Source organism: Rutilus rutilus, assembly GCF_951802725.1.
Source record: "Rutilus rutilus genome assembly, chromosome: 4".
Taxonomy (NCBI): Eukaryota; Metazoa; Chordata; class Actinopteri; order Cypriniformes; family Leuciscidae; genus Rutilus; species Rutilus rutilus.
In genome coordinates, this window is record NC_140212.1 from 46,331,358 (window position 1) to 46,345,163 (window position 13,806).

At 38.9% G+C, this 13,806-nt stretch overlaps 1 long non-coding RNA gene across 1 annotated transcript; it reads right to left on the reverse strand.

The window, feature by feature from the left end:
- Positions 1 to 7,899: 7,899 nt before the first annotated feature.
- Positions 7,900 to 12,419, reverse strand: LOC311289581. Its single transcript, XR_014627158.1, has 3 exons — positions 12,094 to 12,419; positions 11,734 to 11,889; positions 7,900 to 9,500 (listed from the first exon to the last, which is right to left on the reverse strand). It is a non-coding gene; the product is annotated as an uncharacterized lncRNA (long non-coding RNA).
- Between the last annotated feature and the right edge of the window lie 1,387 nt (positions 12,420 to 13,806).

Here is a 13,806-nt window from a genome sequence, read left to right on the forward strand (position 1 = left end):
CACGCGAACACACGTCGTGATGGAGAAGGTGAGTTGGAATTAAGAAAGCTCGTCTAACATTTTTAGGCCAGAACATTAAATATATCAATGTTATCAAGGCGTCAAAATGTGCAACAAACACTTACAACACAAAAGACATTTCATAAGCTGCAGTGTGTACTCTTGTGTACACACACACACACACACACACACACACACACACACACACACACACACACACACACACACACACATGTAGTGTTTTAATTTTTTATGGGGACTTTCCATAGACATAATGATTTTTATACTGTACAAACTGTATATTCTATTCCCTTACACTAACCCTACCCCTAAACCTACCCATCACAGAAAACTTTCTGCAATTTCACATTTTCAAAAAAACATAACTTTTTGGATTTATAAGCCGTTTTCCTCATGGGGACCAAAAAATTTCCCCACACGAACAAGGATTTGGGATATTGCCATCCTTGTGGGGACATTTTGTCCCCATAATGTAAGGTTTACCAGGCCACACTTACACACACACACACACACACACACACACACACACACACACACACACACACACACACACACCTTAATACTATGTAATTTGTTCACAATGTCCCACACCACACAACAAATCATTATACCATTACGACTAGACACATTCAAAATGCAAGAAGATTTGTTTTTTCCAAACTGTTTGGAGCAATTTGTTATATTTTTGTATATTTGTAATTTTGAAATATAACATTAAAGAGTAGCCTATATTTGATGTGATTAATTGCTCTGTCATTTATCAGATTTACCAATTGTTATCATTTCAATTTGTGCTGGTTAATTATGAACAATGGTTAAAATTGGGGGGCGGGGACGGACGGGCGGGGGCGGGGCTCAATTAGGGCTCCTCCCCTAACCGCATGTGATCTCACTCCAAGCTTTTGATAAAACTTGAGAACCCTGCTAGTGTGTTTTACCACGGACAATGCAACTAATATGATCAAAGCTGCGGTAATAAATGGTTGACCCCGACTTCAGTGCTTCGGCCACAGACTACACCTTGCTATTGGTAAGTGTGAAGTTAATATTTTAGTATTATGAGTTATTTTAACATATAATAATTTTACATTAAACATGTTTTATTGTATATTCTGTCACACCTTTTCTAGTGTTCACACTATTTAAATTAATAAAGCATTATAGATAAGTTACATTATAGATGTAACAGTTTTATTAAAATTAATTTGTATTTATTTTATGTACAATTTTAATTTAATGAAACTATAACGGGTTCCAGGTGATGGGACTCGTTGTGTTGATGGACTGAATAAAGACATTTCAACCCTCTTGGTGTTCAGCACTGTATTTATTTTGTTGATTTATTAAAGTTATAAACGTGTATTTTGTGTCTTTCTCTGCATGTAATAGCACCTGTTGGCAAACGGAGAGTAAATAAGACATGCTCATACAATCTCCAATAGAGTCACAATCAGTCACAAATACATTTTTATAATCCCACATCACAAAGTATGTTTTACAAACTAAGAAACAGCTTAAGTTCAAAACATATCATCAAATATAAGCAATATTACCATTCAATGGCTCATTGAGCCGCGAGACAACCTCCTCTCTATCCAGAAAATACTGTTAAAGGTGACACACACGCATCAGTCATGCTGTAGGAATGTGCAAACGGCTGGAGGAACGTTTCTCCCATAGTTGGAAAAAAACAACAGAGAGAACTTAACCTGTCAGAACATGATCTGATCACAGTGTTCAACATGATGAGGCACTGAACAGCAGATGATGGGAAGGACACTGGAACAGCAGAGGGATCTGTCACCAATTTTCTCAGAGAACACGACATCTGCGGGACATTGATGTCCTCGAGTCAGTAAACAAGGCATTGAAGCCTCTTCAGGAGATTACAGATGAACCTCTGAATCCTCTGACCAAGCAATCGTTGAAGCAGAATTTAACAGACACTGTTCTTGTGGGGAATTCATAAGGCCAATGTTCCCCACTTTAGCAAGCTGGTGTTAAAGTATCTGTGTGTGTCTGACACTAGCACTCCCTCTGAAAGACTTCACAACACCTCAGGCAATGTAGTTACATGTCCACACACATCTCTGAGACCAAGTGTCATTTTTTTTTTTTTAATGCAACAAAAAATATACAAAGATTTGTACATGCATACACACCTCACAACAAGTAGAAAATAACATACATAAGAATATGTAAAATAAAGTAGGTCATGCAAGGGGTCAAATTACAACAATTTAAAGTAACAAAAAGCTTCATAAGTCTTTCTTGCTTTTTTTGCTCTTAATTTTATCTAATGTAGTACCATATTGTTTAATCTCTTTTATAAAATGTTCAAAGCTTGGCTTAGTTTTAGTAAAAAAATAAATACAAAAAATCACATGAATATGATATTTTCAAAGTAAAATAAAAGGTTGTATAAGGAAGCACATCGTACTTTTGGAAACAACATTGTCCTGTACAGAAAAAATAAAATAATACAACATCATACAGATCAATTTGTAAACGTGTTCCAAACAACCTAGAAATTAAATTTGAAACATCAAACCAAAACATTTTTGAAAATATACAATAAAAAATAAAAAAGATGAGTCACAGATTATTTGGCATTGCCACAAAATTCACATAATTTTTCAATATTCAAATGGAAACGTTCAAGCAACTCCTTGACAGGGTAAATTCTGTGTTCAGTTTTATAGGATACCTCTCTAATTTTATTATTAACCAATCTTTTCCAGTTCATATTTTCATATTTAGTAGACCAAAACACTGCTGAACAAGGCAAATAGTTTGTTTTTAAAATATTTCTAATATATTTGTTACTGCATTTATCTATTAATATATTAATATATTAATATCCCCAATAAGTATTGCATCACTACAAAAACTGGTTTGACACCCAACATTTATAGGACAGAATCCAGGATTTCGCAATATTAATACAAATCTGCCAGGGATTGCATCAGAAATAATAGCATATTCTTTTGGCCTCACAGGAATCATACATTTGTTGAGAAATTCAGAATATGTTCAAAGTAAACCTTGTTCATTAAGCAACAGATTAACAGTAAGAGTTCCATTGTCGTACCATGTCTGATTAAAGATTGACCTTTTTTGTACAAGATATCTTTATATCATATTGTCAATTCTAGGTGGCAATTGATCCGTAACACTTTATAATAACGTTCAGTTGTAAGCCATTAATAAGTGGTTAGTTAATGATGAACTAATCATTTACAGAACATTCATAAATGACTTGCAAGTGATATACTAACATTGTATGTATGTTTTGTCGATTCAGTTATAAGTTATTTACAATTCTAATCATTTACAAAACATGAATATGCATTTCATAAATGTTTAATAAATAATGTTATTATTATAAAAAAAAATGTATGCAGCAATTAGAGGGTGCAGAAAGTGTTGTAAATGATTTATTCATGCGTTTACACATCATCTATAACAGGTGTTGAACACTGTAGTGTGTAGTGTAGTGTAGTGTAAGTGCTGACTGGTGAGGGTATAGACAGCTGTCTTCTGTAGTGTGTAGTGTAGTGTGTAGTGTAGTGTAGTGTGTAGTGTAGTGTGCACTGCAGTGTAAGTGCTGACTGGTGAGGGTATAGACAGCTGTCTTCTGTAGTGTGTAGTGTAGTGTGTAGTGTAGTGTAGTGTGTAGTGTAGTGTGCACTGCAGTGTAAGTGCTGACTGGTGAGGGTATAGACAGCTGTCTTCTGTAGTGTGTAGTGTAGTGTAGTGTAGTGTAATGTGTAGTGTAGTGTAGTGTGTAGTGTAGTGTAAGTGCTGACTGGTGAGGGTATAGACAGCTGTCTTCTGTAGTGTGTAGTGTAGTGTAGTGTGTAGTGTAGTGTAGTGTAGTGTGTAGTGTAGTGTGCACTGCAGTGTAAGTGCTGACTGGTGAGGGTATAGACAGCTGTCTTCTGTAGTGTAGTGTGTAATGTAGTGTAGTGTGTAATGTAGTGTAGTGTGTAGTGTAGTGTGTAGTGTAGGGTGTAGTGTGTACTGCAGTGTAAGTGCTGACTGGTGAGGGTATAGACAGCTGTCTTCTGTAGTGTAGTGTGTAGTGTGTAGTGTGTAGTGTAGTGTGCACTGCAGTGTAAGTGCTGACTGGTGAGGGTATAGACAGCTGTCTTCTGTAGTGTAGTGTGTAATGTAGTGTAGTGTGTAGTGTGTAATGTAGTGTAGTGTAGTGTGTAGTGTAGTGTGCACTGCAGTGTAAGTGCTGACTGGTGACAGTATAGACAGCTGTCTTCTGTAGTGTGTAGTGTAGTGTGTACTACAGTGCAGACTGGTGAGGGTATAGACAGCTGTCTTCTGTAGTGTAGTGTAGTGTGTAGTGTAGGGTGTAGTGTGTACTGCAGTGTAAGTGCTGACTGGTGAGGGTATAGACAGCTGTCTTCTGTAGTGTAGTGTGTAATGTAGTGTAGTGTGTAGTGTGCACTGCAGTGTAAGTGCTGACTGGTGAGGGTATAGACAGCTGTCTTCTGTAGTGTAGTGTGTAATGTAGTGTAGTGTGTAGTGTGTAATGTAGTGTAGTGTGTAGTGTAGTGTGTAGTGTAGTGTGCACTGCAGTGTAAGTGCTGACTGGTGACAGTATAGACAGCTGTCTTCTGTAGTGTGTAGTGTAGTGTGTACTACAGTGCAGACTGGTGAGGGTATAGACAGCTGTCTTCTGTAGTGTAGTGTAGTGTGTAGTGTAGGGTGTAGTGTGTACTGCAGTGTAAGTGCTGACTGGTGAGGGTATAGACAGCTGTCTTCTGTAGTGTAGTGTGTAATGTAGTGTAGTGTGTAGTGTAGTGTGTAGTGTGCACTGCAGTGTAAGTGCTGACTGGTGAGGGTATAGACAGCTGTCTTCTGTAGTGTAGTATGTAGTGTGTAGTGTAGTGTGTAGTGTAGTGTGTACTGCAGTGTAAGTGCTGACTGGTGAGGGTATAGACAGCTGTCTTCTGTAGTGTAGTATGTAGTGTAGTGTGTAGTGTAGTGTGTAGTGTAGTGTAGTGTGTAGTGTAGTGTAGTGTAGTGTGTAGTGTAGTGTGCACTGCAGTGTAAGTGCTGACTGGTGACAGTATAGACAGCTGTCTTCTGTAGTGTGTAGTGTAGTGTAGTGTAGTGTGTAGTGTAGTGTGTAGTGTAGTGTAGTGTAGTGTGTAGTGTAGTGTGTAGTGTAGTGTGTAGTGTAGTGTAGTGTAGTGTGTAGTGTAGTGTGCACTGCAGTGTAAGTGCTGACTGGTGAGGGTATAGACAGCTGTCTTCTGTAGTGTAGTATGTAGTGTGTAGTGTAGTGTGTAGTGTGTACTGCAGTGTAAGTGCTGACTGGTGAGGGTATAGACAGCTGTCTTCTGTAGTGTAGTATGTAGTGTAGTGTGTAGTGTAGTGTGTAGTGTAGTGTAGTGTGTAGTGTAGTGTAGTGTGTAGTGTAGTGTGCACTGCAGTGTAAGTGCTGACTGGTGAGGGTATAGACAGCTGTCTTCTCTGACACACATGGAGTCTTTAACCACTGTGCACCTGATGTGAGCAAAACATACAAAAAAAATGTAACAATTTATTAAACATTTATGAAACGCATAGTCATGTTTTGTAAATGATTAGTTAATCAATAACTAATCAATTGTAAATGACTTATAACTGAACATTATTTGGTTTATATCAATAAGTAGAGCAATCCAATGACCTTGATCATCTGTTTTGTGACTTATAACCTTCCCTGAAAACCTGTCCTGTAAACTAGCGACACCTGCTGTCCTATTTGAGGCACCAAAAGAAACCCAAATGTCAGATCCACACTGATTCTTCCAAAAGAGCACATCATCTTTGCAGGCGTGGGTTTCTTGAATAAAACAAAAATCTGCTTTTTCTTTACAAAGCAAAAACAGAGCTTTTCTTTTTAGCATGTCTCGTATAGCCCTAGCATTAACAGAAAATATTGTTATTGACACAGACTCGAACAAGAAGGAAAAAACCCCTAATAGAACAATTATGTGAACAGTTAGCAAATTAAAGCGCAACTCTCGCCAAAATGCAACCTAGGCTCTTTATGTGAATCTACCTGAGGCAAACTTTAGTTTAAAGCATAATTAGGATGGAAACGCCACTTTTAAGTTTGACCGTATTTTCGTTTTCGGTCAAATTGTCTTTTGAATGGGAGTGCTTGGGGCACTATATATATATATATTTTAACAGATTATAATTAATTATAAATATTTAAATTATTTTTAGAATTGACTGTAGCAGAATTAATAGTACAATTATTTAATCAGTTCATTCAATGAACAGAAAGCATAATCAATTATTGATCCTAGGAAATATATTATCTTCCTGGCCAAGAAAGAATATCCTTTTCCAGCTAAAGTAAATAAAGCACTAGCAGGGTAATAGCAGGTATCGCTAGATCAAGATGTTTAAGTGACTTCGACATGTGGCAAACACAGAGACAATAAAGCGTGGATATAATGGTTTAATAAATTAAACTACAGTAGGCTACACACACAACTAAAGTAAACAAAGATTGTATACAGAATCAAGAAAGTAAAGAAAAGTGAAGAAAGAGAGAGAGAAGAAAAGAGAATGGCAAGATTACAATCAGTTAATCACAACCTACGAGAAACATCAGAGGATCAGGGTCACCTTGAAGGGGCACAGTAACTTACAAACGCATCTTAACCACGGTTACACTGAAACTACATTAGCCACGGTTACACTGAAACTACATTAACCACGGTTACACTGAAACTACATTAGCCACGGTTACACTGAAACTACATTAACCACGGTTACACTGAAACTACATTAACCACGGTTACACTGAAACTACATTAGCCACGGTTACACTGAAACTACATTAGCCACGGTTACACTGAAACTACATTAGCCACGGTTACACTGAAACTACATTAGCCACGGTTACACTGAAACTACATTAGCCATGATTACACTGAAACTACATTAACCACGGTTACACTGAAACTACATTAGCCACGGTTACACTGAAACTACATTAGCCACGGTTACACTGAAACTACATTAGCCACGGTTACACTGATACTACATTAGCCACGGTTACACTGAAACTACATTAGCCACGGTTACACTGAAACTACATTAGCCACGGTTACACTGAAACTACATTAGCCATGGTTACACTGAAAAAATGATTTGGCTCAAAACCTTACATTTTATACCCCATAGTCAGTAATATTATCCCAGTGACTCCAGCAACAGCACATGCGCTGAGCAACATATCAATACTCTTCGCAAATGTATTTTTCTCTAAAGGTTCTGTTCAACACATTTCATATTGTGTGTCTAGATAATGATCGCTTTATTCTAGCAACTCTATTTGTTATAACTTGCACAAAAAGGCTGTGCCAGCTTATGTCTCTGAAAGGGCCAACATTTCAACAGCCTCATTTAGGTTAAATATAGGCTACTCTGATTTTAGCACAAATGAGACGCAGCATTTTTTACGATATAGCACACGATTGAAATCTTGTTTCCACAACACTGTTTTTATGGCCACACATTGCCAGTAGCCCACATTTATTCAACGGTTTGTGTGTTTAAAACACAATCGGGGGAACGTCGTTTGCTGTCCATGGCCCTGAACCGGGGAAATCTGGAAAATATTATTTGTTGTGCGTGTAAAGGATGACATGCCATGACGCTTCTGTGAATGTCAGAGTTTATTAAATGAAGTAGGCTATTTTTTATATTAATTTTAATCTGAACCTAAATTAATAGACCAGCTCAAATTTTCTAAAAAGTGAACACGAACATCACACATCACATAGAAAACAACAAGTCTAAAAGAACATAAGAAAACAAAAATCTTTCTAACATTCTGTTTAGGAAAAATGGGTTATTCCGTAATCCCGATTGTAGGGTTCCTCTGACTGTGACCTTGGGTACTGGACCAGTGTCATGATCCAGGGCTGTAACGGGTAAGCACAGTCACCTTCAGCATAAGAGAGAGTGAGGCTCTTCATAAAACATTAACGCCTTATGTGTTGTAAGAAAAAGAATAGCAAAAACATGGTGGACTTAATCATGGTGGACCATCCCTCATGTTCTGGAAGAGTGTGCTGTTCTGAAAAACGAATGGATCGTGAACGGACCCTGGGTTTTTAGCCACAACGTTGGTAATTAGGTTTGAGGAGTTGCACACTACCTCAGGGTTAATGGAGTGTGTGTGCTTCCAGTTCCAGTTGTCATGTTGAAAAAAGGCACAGAAACACAGGAATGAGGAGAGGGTAGCATCTTCTGTTTCAGGTTTTTTGTGTTTTTTCCATCATGTGGTGTGTGAATTCATGACAACATTGATAAAGCACACCTTTATCACTCATACATCCCTATATAACAACTTTACTACCACTGAACATCACTGTGGGAACCAGGCAATCTTCACTGCACTCCTCCTCTGGCAACATAAGAACATTTCTGTTGCTGTTAGATCCACAATGATTGACTTGGTCTCATGAGACCAGAGAATGGATTCCCAGAAGTCATTTAGTAAATATGGGCCTTGGAAAAGGCTATCTGACTTTATTGTGGTTTGGCTAGAGTAATGTGTACACATATTAAAACCTTTGGGGAAAAAATGTATACATACTGTTACAAACCTCCCCGTTTGTCTAGGGGTAGAAGAGGAAGTAACAATTGTAGTAAATCAAAAATCAACATAAATGTAACATAAATTAGCTAGCTAGCGCTGTCTAACTCTCCTCAAACAACACATTTGTTTAGAAATACATCCACAGGACATGACAGTTTTGCATTAACATTTAAACAGAAAAGTAATATTATCCTCAAAGATGACAAAATTACACTATCAAAAAGGCAAGAAGTATGGAGCAAATGGAAACATGATTAAGAGGTAAACTGAAGTGCCTCACACAGTCTTACAGCCTCTTGGTATATGTCTGTGCCGAAACAAGTGCTGCTCATCAATGGATCAATATTCTCTCGAGGCACAGCCAGCAATGCATCCTGGAGAGAAGTGGGTGATCCCGGGATTTCAACACTCTGGGCATCATCTGGTTGTGGTACTGGTCCATCCCAATCTACGGCCCAATAGGTGAAATCAGTCTAAAAAAAAAAAAAATGAAATTCACTTGTAGTGATTATTTTCAGCTCTTTAAGGTTATGCTGAACAGGCTCCTCACTGGATCATTTGGCCACTCTGTTGTTAGAAGCTGGTCTCCTGCCCACAACGCTTCCCCTCAGAGGAGAGAGGGTGTGGATCCCATGTTCTCCGGAGCAGATCCAGGTGCATGTTGACCCGAGGCAGCATCACGTAATGTAGGCAGAGAACATGAATTTCATTCTGAATGTCCAGAGTGCCACTTCTTCAAGGCACTGGAAGGCAGCATAATAATCTGAAGTGACTGCACACCAGATGTCTCGCCAAAGACGCTCAATCCTCTGGTTGTGTTCACTTCTGCCAGTGATAAAACTGCTCTTTTCTAGAGAGAAAGAAAAACATCATACAATCATCATTACCCGACAGCAAGGTGTCACACGGATGGAATCAACAAGACTTTACTGGAGTTTCTTTAACAGAGCATAACTCAGGAAGGTGGCTGAAACACGGTATTGTGGAGGTAAGTTGAGCCAGTAAGTGACATCAGTTCTCTTACGTGCAATAGTAAATGGTCTAGTGTATCTGGGACTCAGCTTGCAGTGGGTTAGTCAGAGGTGAATGTCCCAGGTGTTATATTAGTGTCTGCTCATCTGACATTCTCCTGGATCTTGTGCTTACTAACAGAGAGTCTGTGTAATTAATAGTGTTGCACGGTGTACCGATACTTCAAAAGTATCGCGATACTCGGAAATTAAAAACGTCACGATACCTAAATTTATCAGTATCGATACTTTAAAAAAAAAAAAAAAAAAAACGCCTCCCTATGGACGTCTGTGTTTTTTTTTTCTGACGCAGGCAGCAAAGAAGCTGCCGCTGTCAGTGTCATGTGACAAAACACTACAGCGAGATGGCTGCATGTGAGAGCACAAGTGGTCCACATCGTAGAAAAAGATGACGCGAGGAGTGACATATGGAAGTACTTTGCCTACCTTGCTCTGTTGCACAGTGCACCGATCCTTCAAAAGTAAATCGGAAATTAAAAACATCACGATTCCTACATTTATTAGTATCGATACTTCTAAGAATGACCGCGTTCCAGATTTGTAAGGCCGGCGACACACTGGCTGCGTGGCGTGTCCGTTTTTATTTCGGCTCCCATGTTAACTGCCTGCGTGACACATGAGTCTCAGCTCAAGACGCGCGGAAAACGCGTGCATTCTAGAAATAGAATCGACGCCTATTTTTCACGCGACACGCAAGCGTGTTAGAAACATCTTTCCCTATTCTATTTTGCCTGGAAACGCTTCCATGTATTTCTACGAATACATATTAATAAGTGACATTTTGACGTTTGAAAGTCTGTAGTTTTTGACATAAATACAATATAAATGTAATTAAAAAAAATATTATCGATTTTCAAATATTGCACCTGTCAATACAGAACGAAATATTCTGTAGCCTATTTTGCCGTCAACACTGCCGACGTTGTCTTTGCTGCTATATATTTGTGTTTAACATGAAGAATAGGCCTTTCACAACTCTATCCCCATATGTCAAATATATCACCAATGAGTCTTATCGTATGTTACCAATATTAAACATTGTTTAATATAATCGATGTTCATATTTTTATTCAAAGTTCAGAATCAAGATAAAGTTATTACTGGTAACTCTTATGTTTCTTATGATAAATGAGATAATGCTGCTAAATTTATTTATTTTTTTTACCTTGAATGTCATTGCTCTAATTTATTTTTTATATTTTTATATTTCATATTTTGTTCAAATGTTTAATATATCTGCTGTTCATATATTCATTTATTAGTGTGTTATTATATGATCAGGATGTTGTCCAGTTTTTAAAATAAAGCACAGCAATGATATATGAGAGTGTTTCTCCCATTTCAGGAAAAGTATCGAAAAAGTATCGAAATCGCAATACTTGACTTGGTATCGGTATCGAAACAATTATTTTGGTATCGTGACAACACTAGTAATTAATAATACTGCTTCATTTGTAGTACTGCATCTGTCAACTTTGGCATCACTAACAGTCTTGCTGACTCATTCTTTTCATTCGGTTACAGCACAAAATATTCCCAAAATGCTGAATAAAATAAAATACACCTTTAAATGATTTTAGCTTTTGTGAACCAACAACCAAGTAATATTACAAAAAGATAATTTTTTAGATAAAAATTAATTTAAAATAACATGTGTACTTCTGACCTATCTTTGTAGTTCCCTGCTCCACGAAGAGGGCGTTCCAGCATAAACCGGGCAACCTCCACACTCTCTCCAGCCTTGTCTCTTCTTACCCTCACAGGTAAACCAAAGTTTTCAACAGCAGCAAGAAAGCAGCTCAACACAGTTGTTGCCCGATTGTTGTCGCTGGCTCTCAGAAACATTATTTTGCGGCTGTACCCATCAATACCTCCATCAATAACAATTCGCCAACTGTACAAAACCAGACATAGAATATCTGCATTCCAGCCTAATATGTAAGTTTGCAAGAACAGTTTTAGGGCCAAGTTTGTTAGGATTCATAAAAAGTTGCGACACAAATAATACTACAAGAAAATATGTAAGAACAAACCATATAAATTAAGTCTCACTTGATCAGTTTGTGATTTCCATCAATGTGCCGTAGTGCCAATGGTGCTCCTACACAATCCGATCTCCTCTGTGTGACGTTGAGCTGAACTCCTCGTAGAACTGTCCCCAGTGGATCCACTGCTTTAAGCATGGCTAGTAGCCGTCATCGTTGTCCTCTAGTGGTAAAGAAGGTGGGTAAAATAAATAAAACATCTGTTGTAGAATACACTTAGAAGCATATCATTTTTCATTGGTATGAGAGATAAACATATATTTAAAAATATATATTTGAAAAGCAATTGTTTCAGCAATTGATATTTCTGAAAACATGTGAGGATGTATCTGTATGTGGAGACATAACATTGCTCATAAGCTCTTACCTAACACCACGAGCTCACAGAAGACCACTAGCCAGTCTGAAGCCAGAGTTTGGGAACCGTGAAGTAAACTCTTCTAGATGTTGTCTGAGGTCCTCATCAGAGATAACGCTGTATGCCTGTCTGACTGACAGACTGAACTCACAGAGTCTTCTCTTGACAGCTGATCGACTCACACTCAATAATCTGGCCATGTCTGGGACTGAAAACTGCAACTCAAGCAGAAACTCCAGCTGGTCGTAGGTGCTTATTAAAGCTGGTCGCCTCTGTCCCGCTACATAAAGCTGGAACTCTAAATCGTGTGGTTGTATTGTTCATGTTTGCTTGTAGAAGATCACAAGCTCTGGATATTTTTTCAATTGTGGGTTGGATACACACATGAGGCAGATCGATACACTCATGAAGCATTGATACACTCATGAGGCAGGTCGATACACTCATGAGGCAGATCGTTACACTCATGAGGCAGATCGATACACTCATGAGGCAGATCGATACACTCATGAAGCATTGATACACTCATGAGGCAGGTCGATATACTCATGAGGCAGATCGATACACTCATGAGGCAGATCGATACACTCATGAGGCTGATCGATACACTCATGAGGCAGATCGATACACTCATGAGGCTGATCGATACACTCATGAGGCTGATCGATACACTCATGAGGCAGATCGATACACTCATGAGGCAGATTGATACACTCATGAAGCATTGATACACTCATGAGGCAGGTCGATACACTCATGAGGCAGATCAATACACTCATGAGGCAGATGGATACACTCATGAGGCAGATCAATACACTCATGAGGCAGATGGATACACTCATGAGGCAGATCGATACACTCATGAGGCAGATCCATACACTCATGAGGCAGATCGATACACTCATGAGGCAGATCGATACACTCATGAGGCAGATCGATACACTCATGAGGCAGATCCATACACTCATGAGGCAGATCCATACACTCATGAGGCAGATCGATACACTCATGAGGCAGATCGATACACTCATGAGGCAGATCGATACACTCATGAGGCAGATCGATACACTCATGAGGCAGATCGATACACTCATGAGGCAGATCGATACACTCATGAGGCAGATCGATACACTCATGAAGCATTGATACACTCATGAGGCAGGTCGATACACTCATGAGGCAGATCGATACACTCATGAGGCAGATCGATACACTCATGAGGCAGATTGATACACTCATGAAGCATTGATACACTCATGAGGCAGATGGATACACTCATGAGGCAGGTCGATACACTCATGAGGCAGATGGATACACTCATGAGGCAGGTCGATACACTCATGAGGCAGATCGATACACTCATGAGGCAGATCGATACACTCATGAGGCAGATGGATACACTCATGAGGCAGATGGATACACTCATGAGGCAGATGGATACACTCATGAGGCAGATGGATACACTCATGAGGCAGGTCGATACACTCATGAGGCAGATGGATACACTCATGAGGCAGATGGATACACTCATGAGGCAGATGGATACACTCATGAGGCAGATGGATACACTCATGAGGCAGATGGATACACTCATGAGGCAGATGGATACACTCATGAGGCAGATGGATACACTCATGAGGCAGATGGATACACTCATGAGGCAGATGGATACACTCATGAGGCAGGTCGATACACTCATGAGGCAGATCGATACACTCATGA